This window comes from Lycium ferocissimum, chromosome 7, assembly GCF_029784015.1.
Source record: "Lycium ferocissimum isolate CSIRO_LF1 chromosome 7, AGI_CSIRO_Lferr_CH_V1, whole genome shotgun sequence".
NCBI lineage: Eukaryota > Viridiplantae > Streptophyta > Magnoliopsida > Solanales > Solanaceae > Lycium > Lycium ferocissimum.
This window is the reverse complement of record NC_081348.1, coordinates 51,060,095-51,073,994: the sequence shown is the minus strand read 5'-3', so window position 1 is coordinate 51,073,994 and position 13,900 is coordinate 51,060,095. Positions and strand designations below refer to the sequence as shown.

At 35.6% G+C, this 13,900-nt stretch overlaps 1 pseudogene; it reads left to right on the top strand.

Annotated features, from left to right (window-relative positions):
• The first annotated feature begins 304 nt into the window (after nt 1–304).
• On the top strand, nt 305–12,757 carry LOC132062301 (cysteine-rich receptor-like protein kinase 10; annotated as a pseudogene).
• Nucleotides 12,758–13,900: the final 1,143 nt, after the last annotated feature.

Genomic DNA, 13,900 nt, shown 5'->3' with positions numbered 1-13,900 from the left:
AAGAAAGAAACCCTATTCTGATACCATGTAAGAAATATTTTCCTTGTCTCCTTTCATTACTTGAATTGGTTTATATACAAAATAGGAGAATAATATTCTAACCTAAAATAGGAGATTACACAATATACAAAATATGCTAACCTAAAATAGTAGACTACAAAATCTTCTAATGAATATTTACATAGTCTATCAATGACCTTACAAGAAATCGGCATTTGGTTATTATGATGAGTGTACGGTACGATATTCAAATAAGTCCATCATAGGCACCGGGTCAATTTAACCCTTAGATACTGTATATAACATGAACAATGTCTCGAGCCCCGATGAATTTATGCAAGAAGATCTAAGAACCTTGTTGGAAAGTATACAAATTCGAGCTTCAGCAGGAGGTAAACGCATGTTTGCTAGAAATACTGCTCGCGGCCCGATTTTCAGACAATACATGCACTTGTACAGTGCACAGCGGATTTATCAGCCGAAGAGTGCTTCAATTATTTAAGACGTGCCTATGAAACATTACCTACATGTCCATATCATGGAAAGCAGGTTGCCAATATCATTATGCCTCGCAATTTCACATTTCAAGTTTACCCTTTTTCCAACGAGCTGCCACTTACTCCACCGCCACTGCCACCGCCACCACCTCCATTACCATCAGCTAAGTGATACCTTTATGGAATTGTTAGCCACTTCAACTCTCAACTACCTCCTCTCTCCCATTTTAAATTTCATGCTTAGTCAAACAATAATTTTATAGCAGATATTCTGACATCATTTCGTTACTAAACCAACCAAAAGTGAACGCCTCAAGAAAGAAAACATAATCATGGAAATTCCCCCAGAATTATGGGATTTACTGAATCTTTAGGGAGCAAAAATATGGAATATGCATTGTTCTAACGATGATTAAATATTTAAATGGAATATGTGCCACGCACCCAAGTAAAAACTTGAGGAAATGGAGATAATAAGAAATAGGGGAGAAGCAAATAACATTTTTGTTAGAAAATTTGTGCAATATCGATAAAGAACAGAAATAAAATAGTAAAAAGAATTTACCAGAAAATTACTGCGTTGTGGCAAGCTTCTGCCTTGAAAGCGATGTCGGCCCTCCTGGATGCAAATCGTTGTGTCCAGTCACTCTTCAAGGTTACCCGGTGGCTCGAGTCATCTAAACCTGTATATATAGGTAGATGACAAGAGAAATCTGAACCTCTATATATTGGTAGATGACAATGTGTGGGTTGTAAAGGTCAAGATCAGAAATGGCTATAATGTTGATTAGCAAGCTCAAAATATCAAAAATAATTTTTGCAAAACCAAATTTGGATTAGGCCAAATGTATATCTCGCGCGCAGGGGGGAGACAAGTCGACCTGTTTTGCCTTGCAGTCCTATTTCTCATGTGCGCGAGGCTACTCCCTTTTACTAGCTCTTTACAACCCTAATAGAAGACAATTCAAAATAAGGAGGAAAAATGTTCTTTTCTCAATCAATGAGGGACACTTTGTCTTTCACATACAAGAAATTGAGAGAGGAAAAAGGACCCACAAGAATTAATTCTTTGCATCACATAAGAGGTTTAATGCCAATAATATCATCATGCTTTTACAAGAAAAAAAAATACTTTTCCCTTTCAATTTATATGACATAGTTTGATCGAACTCGAAATCTAAAGAAAGATTTTCTTTTTGAAATTTGTAATTTTAAATATGTCATAACATTTAACTTTTATGTAATTATAAGACTTTTGAAACTTCTTGTCTAAAACAATGGATAACATTTGTGTGGCAGTAAAAGTTTCTCATTAAGGGTAAAACAAGAAGTTCAAGTTAAATTGTTCTCGAATTTATATAGTTGACATTCTTTTCTGAACAAATGGAGTATTTACTATAACTGATAACTGAAATTAAATTGAAGCTCATTTTTGTAGGAAAGGATAATAAAAAAGCTCGAATTGTCACCATTATTGTTTTGCCCACTTTTATCGTTGTTATTCTTATCACTTGTAATTATGTCATCTTGATGAAGAGGAAAAAGAGGAAGCGGCTAGTGATGAACCAAACTGAGGGTAAGTGTGGTTTTATTAACAGACAATGATTAAGGAAAGTTGAATTTTTAAGAGCATCTTTCACTATTTGGTATATGTGAAGGTATATATGTGGATGGCACTAGTATTGTAGAATCTTTGCAATATGATTTTTCTGCAATTAGAGCAGTAACATATAACTTCTCAAATGCTAATAAGTTGGGACAAGGTGTTGGTCCCGTGTACAAGGTGATTAAGATTACTATTGTTTCATGAGTTTAACTTTTAGGGTGTAAAAACTCTTTACACTATCAATGTATATAAATGAAATTTGTGTTTCGTAACAACCTAGTTGGAGCAAGAATTGACAAAGGTTGTGCGTCCACCAAACAATATATAATAAACCTGGTTGTTTACCAGTTTCTTGATGCAGTGCAGTAAGTAAATAACACAAGATATTATCGTGGAAAACTCTTTGCTGAAAAGATTAAAAACTACGACCTACCGCGTAGGTATTCAACTCCACTACACCGAGCAAATTCAAATTACAAATTTTGCAATCGAGAAATTAACTCCCATAATCCCTGCACCCTTACAGTACCCCTACAGGGGTATGCGTAAGGAACTCTTGACTACCTCTAGCCAAGCCACTAATACATCTAGAGTAACCCTAGCCTTGTGTACCACTCAAACGCTTGTGAAGATTTACTTCCTACAGGCAGTCTTTGAGAGTTCAACATTGTTTGACTACCTCCAGCTAAACACACTAATACACCTTGACTAACTCTAGCCAAGGGTATCACTCAATAGAATGAAGGTAAACTACCTATACATAACTACTGAGAATTCAAAGTACCTACAATAGCTTCCTATTGAGAAGAGTAGCTTTACAAGTTTAAGAACAAACAAACATAAACGTAACACTCCTAGGACTTAATACAAATTCAGTTGTAGAAGAACAGGTCCTTGGATTTGTTGAAGCTTTATTTTTTGGCACACCTTGATGTGTGGAGATTTGCACTTTTGGATCTGAACAATTTATGAATTTTGCAAGAATCAAATCTTCACTTTAGCATGATGTTTGAATATGTAGAGAAAGAGTGAAGATGACAGCCCATAAAGCAACTCTGCTGCTGTATGCTGCTCTGTTGTACTGCTACAGTGGCAGCAGCTTTACAGCTGTAGAGTTGACTGTACGACACTTCAGGAGACCTGGTCTTTCTATCATCGTAACTGGTTCCTCGAGTAGGTTTGTCAAGTCATCAAAACACCAAAACACAAGGTAGCATGGCTTATGAATTTCCCTTTTTTTGATGATGACAAACACATAAGTTGCATTCCACCTGAGGACCAGATTCCCACTTGTTCCCCTTGAAAACTAGGCTATAGCAGCAACCAAAGAAGTAGCAACTAAGGATTAAACTACCAATTCCATCAACTGTACACATATCACAGAGCAGCAATGACTGATGACCAGTCCTATGACAGAACTATGATCAATCCAATCCCTACCTATCAATTATTCCCCCTTTTGGCACCATCGAAAAAAGATGAACTAGGCAAGTAAACTAGTCAACTCAAAGCCACAAGAACAATATAGCATGAGATGTAAGAGAACTAGTCAAGTAAATAATCAAGCAAGGCATAGTAGGCAGGTCAGAAAGTGTATGAAAATACAGATTGTCATAGGTGCCAATTGTCAAATCAAAACAAACTTAAAACAGGAAGGAGAGATATTGATATAAGGAAACTAGGGAAGCTAAAGATCTTAGGAGCGTTGAGTCAGAGCAGTCAGAAGTTTAACCACGCATTCACTATGGACACGCTGGTCCTAGAGCATCTGGTCCTTGAGCTCATCTACTTTCTGCATCAATTTCTCATTTTCTTCTTTGAGCTTCTCAATCACACTTTTTGCAGCTTCTAAAGCGCTTTGAGAGCTAGTAGCTTTCTCTTTCTCAGCTAGTTGCGCCTGAAAAAGAGAATTCTCAGCCTTGATTTTTTGCAATTCAGCAGTGATCCTCTCTTGTGCCTCAAGCAGAGTTGAGATTGTGGAAGTACTTCCAATGCCATCTTTCCTAGGTACACAATCACATTCTTTTAAGGTGGCTATGGAGAACATATGCTTCTTGGATCCCTTTGTAGCTTTGTCAGTCTTAACCTTAAAGTGTGCAAACACTTTAGTCAGAAAGAATCGGTAGGAAAGCTCATGTTTTTCGTGTGTTGCATTCACCACTTTGATTATATGCTTAAACATGGTTGCAAGAAGGTTTATGGATTGGAAATTAGCTAATGCCTCTATAAGCACCAGGTCTGCAATAGAGGCAATGGTGCGACCCTCAGTCCTGGGAAGCAATACTTTGTTGACCAGTTCAAACAAGAGTTGGAACTCTAGTTTTAGCTATTTTTTGTTGAGTCTTGCCCTTGCACCTGCATCTTTTACTACCTCTTTGGCAATCATGATTTTGCAGTTGCTTGAAGCTTCCATTATGCCTTCAATAGCTCTCACTCCTTCTGTGGGAACTTCTAGAATTATTCCAAGTACCTCTTCAGTCAACTTGAGTCTAGGTTCGCTGACCGATGAAAAGAGAGTGCCATGGTCATCTGAGTAGTGGAGTTTTTCAAAAAAACTCAGCCACATCCGCTTCGTAGACACTTGGAACTGGTGGGGCAAACAGATGACCTCATTTCTGAAACTCAGTGATTTCAAGTAGTCCTTTCATTCCAAAGTTGTCAGCGATCTTAAGATCAAACACCCTACCCAGCAACATCTTTTGTTTCTTCAGATTTTTTCTCCTTTCCTTTTCACTTTGAGTCACAGTTTTATCCACCCTTTGCTTCTTTGAGGAGCATGACTCCTCATTTTTTTTTTGTTTCTTCTTCTTTTTGAAAGTTTGGATTCCTCTATCGACTTGTCACCCTCAACCTGAGTGACTCCCCTTGTACTGCTCTTCCGATTTTTAGAGTTTTTCCTCTCAATAGGAGCATCGTCCCTTTTTTCCTCTAAATCTTCATCATCGTCATTTGTAACTTCAGTTTTCACATCTGTTGGCTCTACTTCATCGATCAAATGACTTTTTACTAGAGCAATTCTGGTCCTTTTGGTACCTTTTGCTTTATTTGCCTTAAGAGCTGATTCTAGAGCCGCTTTTCAGCCTTCTTCCTTCGTCTAGTTCTGGAAGCTGTTCAAGTAAATGAAATCTTTACTGTGGATGCAGATTTACTCCTAGATCATTTTCTCATCCCAAAATCAAGTGGTACCTCGTCTTCATCAGATTCATTTTTATAAGCATTGTGACCCTAATCCTTTTCAGAGAAAATTTCGGCCAAGGGTACAGCATCATAGGATACAGGTTCAGAGCTAATGGCCAAGTCTAAGTTTGCACTGGAAGAACCTGGTGCGTTTTCCTTCACAGGAGTTGTCCTAAATTCTAATTCAGACCCTTCTTGTGTTGAAGGAACAGGTGTCCCCTTTACTTCTTCGGAACGCCTTACACTCCTCAACTCACTCAAAGTGTTTGCAAAATCTACCATGAGAGTTTCATCCCTATCCAACTTACTAGATCGACTCTGACCTATCCCATAAATGGTGCCATCTACTTTTATGGGAGATTCTTCTACCTGGTTATTACACTCAGGAGAGGGAGATTTACTTTTTTGCACATTACTAGCTTCTTCAGTTTCTTTGTTGATTTCCGCAGATTGCTCCCCATTTTCACTCACAGTCTCTTTCTCATGCATGACTTGAGAGGCCAGGTTTTCATTACTTTGACTCGACTTTTCTGTTTTCTCAATGGATTGACTGGTAACTTCTACTCCATTGTCTTGTCCTTCCATCTCATCAGTATTCTGGAAGTATTTTGAGACAGAAGCGGTATGTTCGCTGCGGCAGTCGGGTTTTTCAATGTGTCCGGCATCTTTGATTGAGGTTGTTACGATTCACTTTTATGCAGGCGCATAAAAGCTACTAAGAGGTTGTTGGTGCTCTAATTGGATTTTAGTATTTTTAAAGTCGCCACCTAATTTATTTAAGGAAAATTAGGCAAATTGGGTGTAAAAAGGTTTATCAAGCAAGAGAAAAAATCCTTTTTGGACTAGAGTTCGAGGTAAGGGTTCTGGTGATCCCCTAGGGAAGGTTTTAAGCACCGTAGTATTAAGGATCCATAGAATACGGTTGACCTACGAGCTTCAATGTGTGATTAATTGTGATTATTTGCTAAAATGTTTTCTTTCTTGTAAAAAGTTGTCTTTCGAAACTATTATAAAGGGTTTGGAATCACTCCATTTTCGGACCAAAACACACTTGAGATTTTCTCTTAAATATAGTTTCCACCAATTTGGTCCAATGTTATGATTTTGTCCCTATGTATAAAAATAAATGGAGTATATCTCCTTTGAAATTATAGTATAGGTTTTATATACATATATATAAAAGAGAACTTCACTTATTTTATTCCATTTTTAATTCATTTGGTCAACCATATTCTACCCCAAAGCCATTTTACTTCAAAAATAGGTTCAAATATATTTCCTCTTGTTTATTGCCTTAAGGTTTAGGCTTGAGCCCAAAAAGAGTTTAAAACAACCTTAAGTTTTAAGTCGATTTTCGGAACTCATATTTTTACAACACTCACTCATTTTTTGGAAATCAGCTTGTCCTTCAAGTAACCAAAATCTATCCCAATTTTATTTCTAAAGAGCATAGGCCCAAACAGTTTCTCTTTCTTCTATATCCGTATACGTGCAGACATATATATTTCATATCATTTTCCAAAAGATTTCAAAGATTTGCCAAAATCATTTACCAATTTCATGCATCCTTTCATTTTAGCTAAGTTCGAAGTTTTGAAAATTGTTTTGTCGGGAAAAATTTCCTAACTTTTCTACGCGAGATTTCTAAGTTCTAACCATTGGGTTCCAATATTTACATATCATTTTACAATACATACATAAATACAACTTGTAAAAATAAGGAAGAAAGGTTTAGGCTAGTGGGCTTACCGAAGCCCACTAGTTTCCATTTTCACCCATGGTTGGGCTTTCAATCTGCTGCTGCTGCTAGAAATGTGATGGGGCTTAACTCGATCTAATGATGTTAGGCCTTTGGGCCAACGAGATAATGCGGAGGGGAATTGAGTCCAATGGACCCTCATACGAGTGTCATGCAACACAACAAAGGAAAAGAGTTAACAAATGAAGTAGATCTTACTATAAAAATATAAAGTGATTGAAATATGATGGCAAAAAGAGAAACTGGAACGTGAAATATAACTTCAAATAACAAACTAAACTCTAGATCCAAGTATGATCATAGCAACATTATACACAAAGTCATATGATGACAAATATATTGTCAATTATCCAAATTTACATAAACTAGTTTACAACCAAATACATAAGTAGAGTTAAATCCTTTAAGCCCCAAACTATATACTAAACGATGCACGAGTTAATGAAGAGATGGAAAATAGTTTGTTAATAATATCCAAACAAGATGGTTTCCTATTGTCCATGAATTTCCTAGCTGAAGTTGTGAAGTTGATCTTTGAAAGATTTTTGTTGAAAGCTTCCTTTCTCTTTGTCACTCAAAATTCTAAGTAATTTGGTTAAATTTCCTGGGAAATCTAATCCTAACCATGAGCAGATTTCCTTATTTGTGGAGATATATCTGAAGCTGTGCATGTGCATCTATGGAGACTAAGTTATGTTCTGTCATCTCTCAAATCTTAACATGTTTTCTTTGAACCAAACCAAATTGTGTCCAAACCAAACATGCTGTCTTAAATTTTCGGTTTGGTTAACCATTCTTAAGGGTTAAATTCTTGAACTTTTCTTTCTTGGTAAAATAAAGGTTCCTTATCCTTGTGATATAAAGTTTAACTCCATATGTTTCTAAACTAAACCATGAATTCCAATCCGTTTACTTCATCCCTTTTTAAAAAGCATATTTTAACTCTGTTTAGGAAATACCATCTTCTCAAATATAGAGATCTTCAATTTGGTCTGATTACCATGAGTTGTGCTTTAAAAATGTGGTATACCTTCCTAAGGTAAGCCAGTAGTGACTTCTTTAGCAACTCACAGTGCTCCGAGATATTTGTTGCACTTCATGATAAAGGAGTTCTTTTAAGTAGCTAAGTTTTGAGAAGGCTAGTTCCTGAAGCTAATTGGTTTGTGTGTTTTGAGACTATGATGGTGAGATTGACTCATTGTATGCCTAAAATAAGTTTCAATTTGTTTTAAATCTGGACCTGATTTGATTTAAGCATAATAGTAGTGTTGCTATGTAAAAACATATTGAATTAGAAAGGCCTCCTTTCCTCTTTTGTTCCTAGAATAAGGTCTGTCTTGGTGTCCTAACAAAGGATGTGGGCTGCTATGAAATATTAAAATGATCATTTGATGAGTTTGGTTCTTTGTCTTGATATTAGTCCATGTTTAGCCTGAAGTTGCATTTTAATAGTTGTTCTTTTGACATAAGTTCCCAAATTCTTTCTTGTCCCTAATCATTTCGGCTATATTTTGAACTTGTTTTGATATTCTCAAAATCTGAAATTACCCCTTTGTCATCTTGACTTATTTCCAAAATGAGTTTCAGTTAGGATAATCCTTCAATGTGAAATACTTGATACTCGTTGTTAGCTTGTTTAAGATATGTAATTCTCGATACTCATTCTTTACTCTCTTTCTTTCTTGATATGGTCTGAGGCCAATGGAGTAAAGGCACAAAGAATATATGACATCTGGATGTCACAAGCTATGACACTCCATGAGCAGTGATTGCAGTTGTTGCTGGCTGCAGCGGTTCAGTGGCCATTTGTTGTTGTTTTTATTGACTGACGCTATGTTACAAGAATGGTTGTTGCTTGGTTCGTTGCTGTTACTTTTGAAGTCCCTGGTGCCATGTTTTCGATATGTAATTGCCACATATAAAAGGCTGATTTTTTGCTGTATGTTGAGCTGAGTTTTCTGCTGCATTTTGGGATGAAATGTTCAGTTTCTTTAAGGCAAATGACTGCTGTACTTCTGGCCATTTACACTCCATCTAGGAGAGATTTCCTGCTGCAAACTTTGTGCAACATATGTTGATATACCTGGCTGGGCAGATTCCTTGTTTTGATATCTATTATGGGACAAATTTGCTGCTTGTTGTCGGCTGCTGTAGCATGTTACTGCTATGATTGAACTGTTGCTACAAGTTGTTACCTTGTCGTAGTTGCCTGTGTTTGCTGCTTGCTGCTCACTGCTCGCTGCTGTAGCATGTTACTAATTTGCTGTTTTTTTAAAGTTCGGGACAAAATAGCAGTTACCTTTTGGTGAATAGCTGCAAAAAGAACAGATCCCATACTTGATGTTTTCTCTGATGAGTTGCTTAGATGTTTGGTGACTAAGCTGCTGCCTTTATCTGAAGAAAAATGAGCAGTTACTCTGCTTGAATGAACAATAGCTGCTTCCTTTGTTCAAGAAAGGATAAGGAACAGATTGCTCCATTTCTAATACTTCACTGATTTGAACGGATATTATGCTTGGGCCGATGAGAACATTTAATTTGAGGCCATGCCTTGTTCGGAAAGGTTATCTCTCGGTTTAGGCAATGATGATGCTTATAAATAAGATCAGAAGGTAGAAATAGACGAGCGTATGTATGTGAACTAGTATGGCTAACAAGCAAACTAGTATTCGCAACTGCGACTTGGCTTGATTTCTAGCCAAAATTCGGAAGCATAAATCTGAGCCTCCGTAATCAAAGCTCTCAAAGTTTAATGCGAGTTCAAGGGATATTATTTTTTTTTATGTTCATAAACGTCACCCTATGGGGTGGCGTATCATTTTGATTAACTACTTTCTCTTCATTGTGAGAGGTACAAATGAGAAAATCCGGGGACGAAGAACTAAAAAAGCATAGAAGAACCAGAAGAGCATAAGATTGCCAAAGGATTTGGGCCCAAGGCCGGAAAAGCTAAATTTTCTTTCTCTTTCCTTTATTTTTGTGTAAATACGCTAATTTTATGTGTTTACATTCATTTTGTATGAACATGTATACCTGCAAATACTTTTGTATTATTGAAACCCTTTAGAACTTAGTTGAAACCTTGCATAAGAAATGATTTAAGTTGTTTTCAAAAACTGTTTTGGGCCTTGGCCCGCATAAAGATAATAAAACAAAGAAATCTCACTTAAACCCAAGTTGGGGAAGATGGTTTTGGTATGGAATATGGTTGACCTTAAATGAGCTAACATGGTTAAATAAGTGAAATCCGTTTCTTTATTTGTACTTATAATATTTATGCTATTTTCTAAAAAGGGGAGATATACTCCATTTCCCCCTAAATTTATATATGTATATAAACTTATAAGGATAGAATCATGACATAGGACCAAATTAGTGGAAACTCTACTTAAAAAAAAATCTTAAGTGTGTTTTGGTCCGGAAATGAGGTGAATTTAATCCATTATAAACATTTTCTCAAAGAAAAATCAACTTTTCTTCCTTAAAAAGATAATTTTGCCAAAGAGTGGAGTTTTATGATTAGCATGACAGTTTTAGCAATATAGTAAACATTTTCAGCAAATAATCACATTAATCACACATTGAAGCTCGTCGGTCAACCGTATTCTACGGATCCTTAATACTAGGGTGCTTAAAACCTTCTCTAGGGGATCACCAGAACCCTTACCTCGAACTCAGATTTATAAATGATTTTTCTCTTGTTTGAATAAACTCTTTCAACTTGGTTTTCCTAATTTCCCTTAATAAATTAGGTGGCAACTCTAAAAAATACTACAATCCATTTAGAGCACCAATAGCCTTGTAGTAGCTTTTATGCACCCGCGTAAAAGTGAACCGTAACACCTGCTCTGATTCTAATTGATAAAGGTTGTGGGTCCACCAAACAATATATGAGAGACCTGGTTGTTTACCAGTTCCCTGATGCAGTGCAGTAAGTAAATAACGCAGGATATTACCGTGAAAAGCTCATTTGTCAAGGAATTAAAAATCACAACCTACCACGTAGGATTTCAACTCCACTACATCGAGCAACTTCAGATTACAACTTTTGCAATCTAGGAATTAACTCCCATAACCCTCCACCATTATAGTACCCCTACTGCAAGGAACTCTTGACTATCTCTGGCCAAGCCACTAATACATCTAGACTAACCCTAGCCTAGTGTACCACTCAAACGCTTGTGAAGATTCACTTCCTACAAGTAGCCTTTGAGAGTTCAACACTGTTTGACTACCTCCAGCCAAACACACTGATACACCTTGACTGACTCTAGCCAAGGGTACCACTCAATAGAATGAAGGTAAACTACCTATACAAAACTACTGAGAATTCAAAGTACCTACAACAACTTCCTTTTGAGAAGAGTAGGTTTACAAGTTTAAGAACAAACGAACATAAACTTAATACTCCTAGGACTTAACACAACTTCAATTGTAGAAGAATAGGTCCTTGGATTTGTTGAAGTTTTGTTCTTGAGCACACCTTGATGTGTGGAGACTTGCACTTTTGGATCTGAACAATTAATGGATTTTACAAGAATCAAATCTCCATTTTAGCATGACATTTGAATATGTAGAGAAAGAGTGAAGATGACAGACCATAAAACAACTCTGCTGGCGTATCTTTGCTCTGTTGTACTTCTATAGTGGCAGACGACTTTACGGTATGTAGAGTTGACTGTACGACACTTCAGGAGACCTGGTCTTTCTATCATCGTAACTGGTTCCTCGAGTAGGTTTTTCAAGTCATCAAAACACCAAAACACAAGGTAGCATGTCTTATCAAGAAATATTACTTAGTTATATTTTTAATGTTTTAATTCTTAATTTATCAATTTGTTCTCATATTATGTTTCAGGGTAAGCTTTCAAATGGACAAGAAGTAGCAGTGAAAAGATTGTCAACAAATTCAGGCCAAGGTGATCTAGAATTCAAAAATGAGGTCGTGTTGGTTGTCAGGATTCAACATAGGAATTTGATTAGATTGCGGAGATTTTGCCTAGATGGAACAGAGAGACTTCTTGTTTATGAATTTGTTCCCAGTGCAAGCCTTGACCACTTTTTATTTGGTGTGTATTACTTTACTTTTAATTTACCTGATAGTGTGATTCTTCTTACATTGTCCATATATAGAAGTTAAACCTGTTATAAGATATGGAGGTTGAGCATCAATAATTATGTTCTTCGTTTTGCGTTTGTCCAATAGGAAAGCAGATACGGTTAAACGTACACAATTGGATTGGGATAGGAGATCCAAAATCATAGGAGGCATTGCTAGGGGGGTTCTTTATCTTCATGAGGGATTCTAGACTTAGGATCATTCACCGTGATCTCAAAGCTAGTAATGTTCTACTTGAGGCGGAAATGAATCCTAAAATCTCAAACTTTGGCATGGCAAGGCTATTTGTCATGGATGAAACTCATGGAAGCACAAGCAAAATTGTTGGGACCTAGTAAGTTTTACAACTCTCATTAGATAGACTGTTATTTTTCAAATCGCTTGGAAGGATTCTTTAACCATTTAGCAAGCAGGAAGAAAAACCTCGAGGCTACTCATAAAACAAATCATTCCTCGAAATATTACTAGAATTTTCAAGATGAATTTGAAATTGTTGTGGATTTCTTCAAGTATTTTCACAATTAATTAAGGTGCCGAATGCTAGAAAAGTCTCGTAATTATTGTTTTGTCTTTCCAGTGGATATATGGCACCAGAGTAGTGCGTTTGTCTGTAAAAACGTGTATGAAAAAAAACAAATTGTTGCGGTGTATTACCATTGAACACAATTTTAAAGAGCTACATAAATGTCATTAAATAATATATTTGAGTTATCTAATAAATATTAAAGGAAAAAGTGAAAGTTCTTGAAAATGATAAATGTTGATCATAATTAGCTAGCTTAATGAAGGAATAAATCCTTTCCCACATACCTCAGGTACCGCATTATAATTAACTTCAAACTTTGCCTCCACTTACTGAAGTTATCCTGTTGTCTTCTTTCTTGTGAAATCAATTAGTAAAATATGCTTGATATAAAGAAATTAATGACAAAATTGTAATAATAATCTATTTTATCTTCTCCAAAATTATGTTATTTGAGCTTAACGTGAAATTATGAAGTGTCCTCTCGTCAGTACTTTGATAATTTGACGTTGAGTCCTTACAGAGCTTAATGACAGTGTAGTGAGAAAATTTATATCAAATACTTTATCCGTCCCAATTTATGTGATGGTATTTGACTGAACACAGAGTTTAAAAAAAAAAAAGACTTTTAAATTTATAATTTAAAATCAGCATTGATATTTGTGTGATTATAAATCACCTCATGAAGGTAAAATAAATATGTTAAAGTTAAATTGTTACTAAATTCTTATAATATGAGCTTGGACGGGAAAATATGAACGTGAAAAAGAGACTTGGCAAGTGGTAAGCTAATAAAAAGTCACTTGGCAATTTTAAGACAAAATTAATGAGAATTAGGACAAAAAATTTTAATAACCAAAAAATATTCCATAATAATTGATATATTAATTTTTAAAGCTAAAAACTAGATTTTAATTGAACTTTTGAATTCAAAGTTAGCCTATTTTTTCTAAAGGTAGTTGCAATATCTCATCTTTATCGTTATCAATTAGAAACTTGATATATTAATTTTTAAAGTATATGAATTTTAATAACAGGTACATAGATAAAAATTAGCTAAATGGATAATTTTATATTAAAGTAAATGAATTTTAAAGAATCTTAGAGTCTGTCTTATAAATATACGTATCCTACACCTAATAGCTTATTATATAGTATTGTGTTTGAAATTTGAGTTTAAATGAATTTGAGTTTGAGTGAAATTCCAACTTTTAACCTC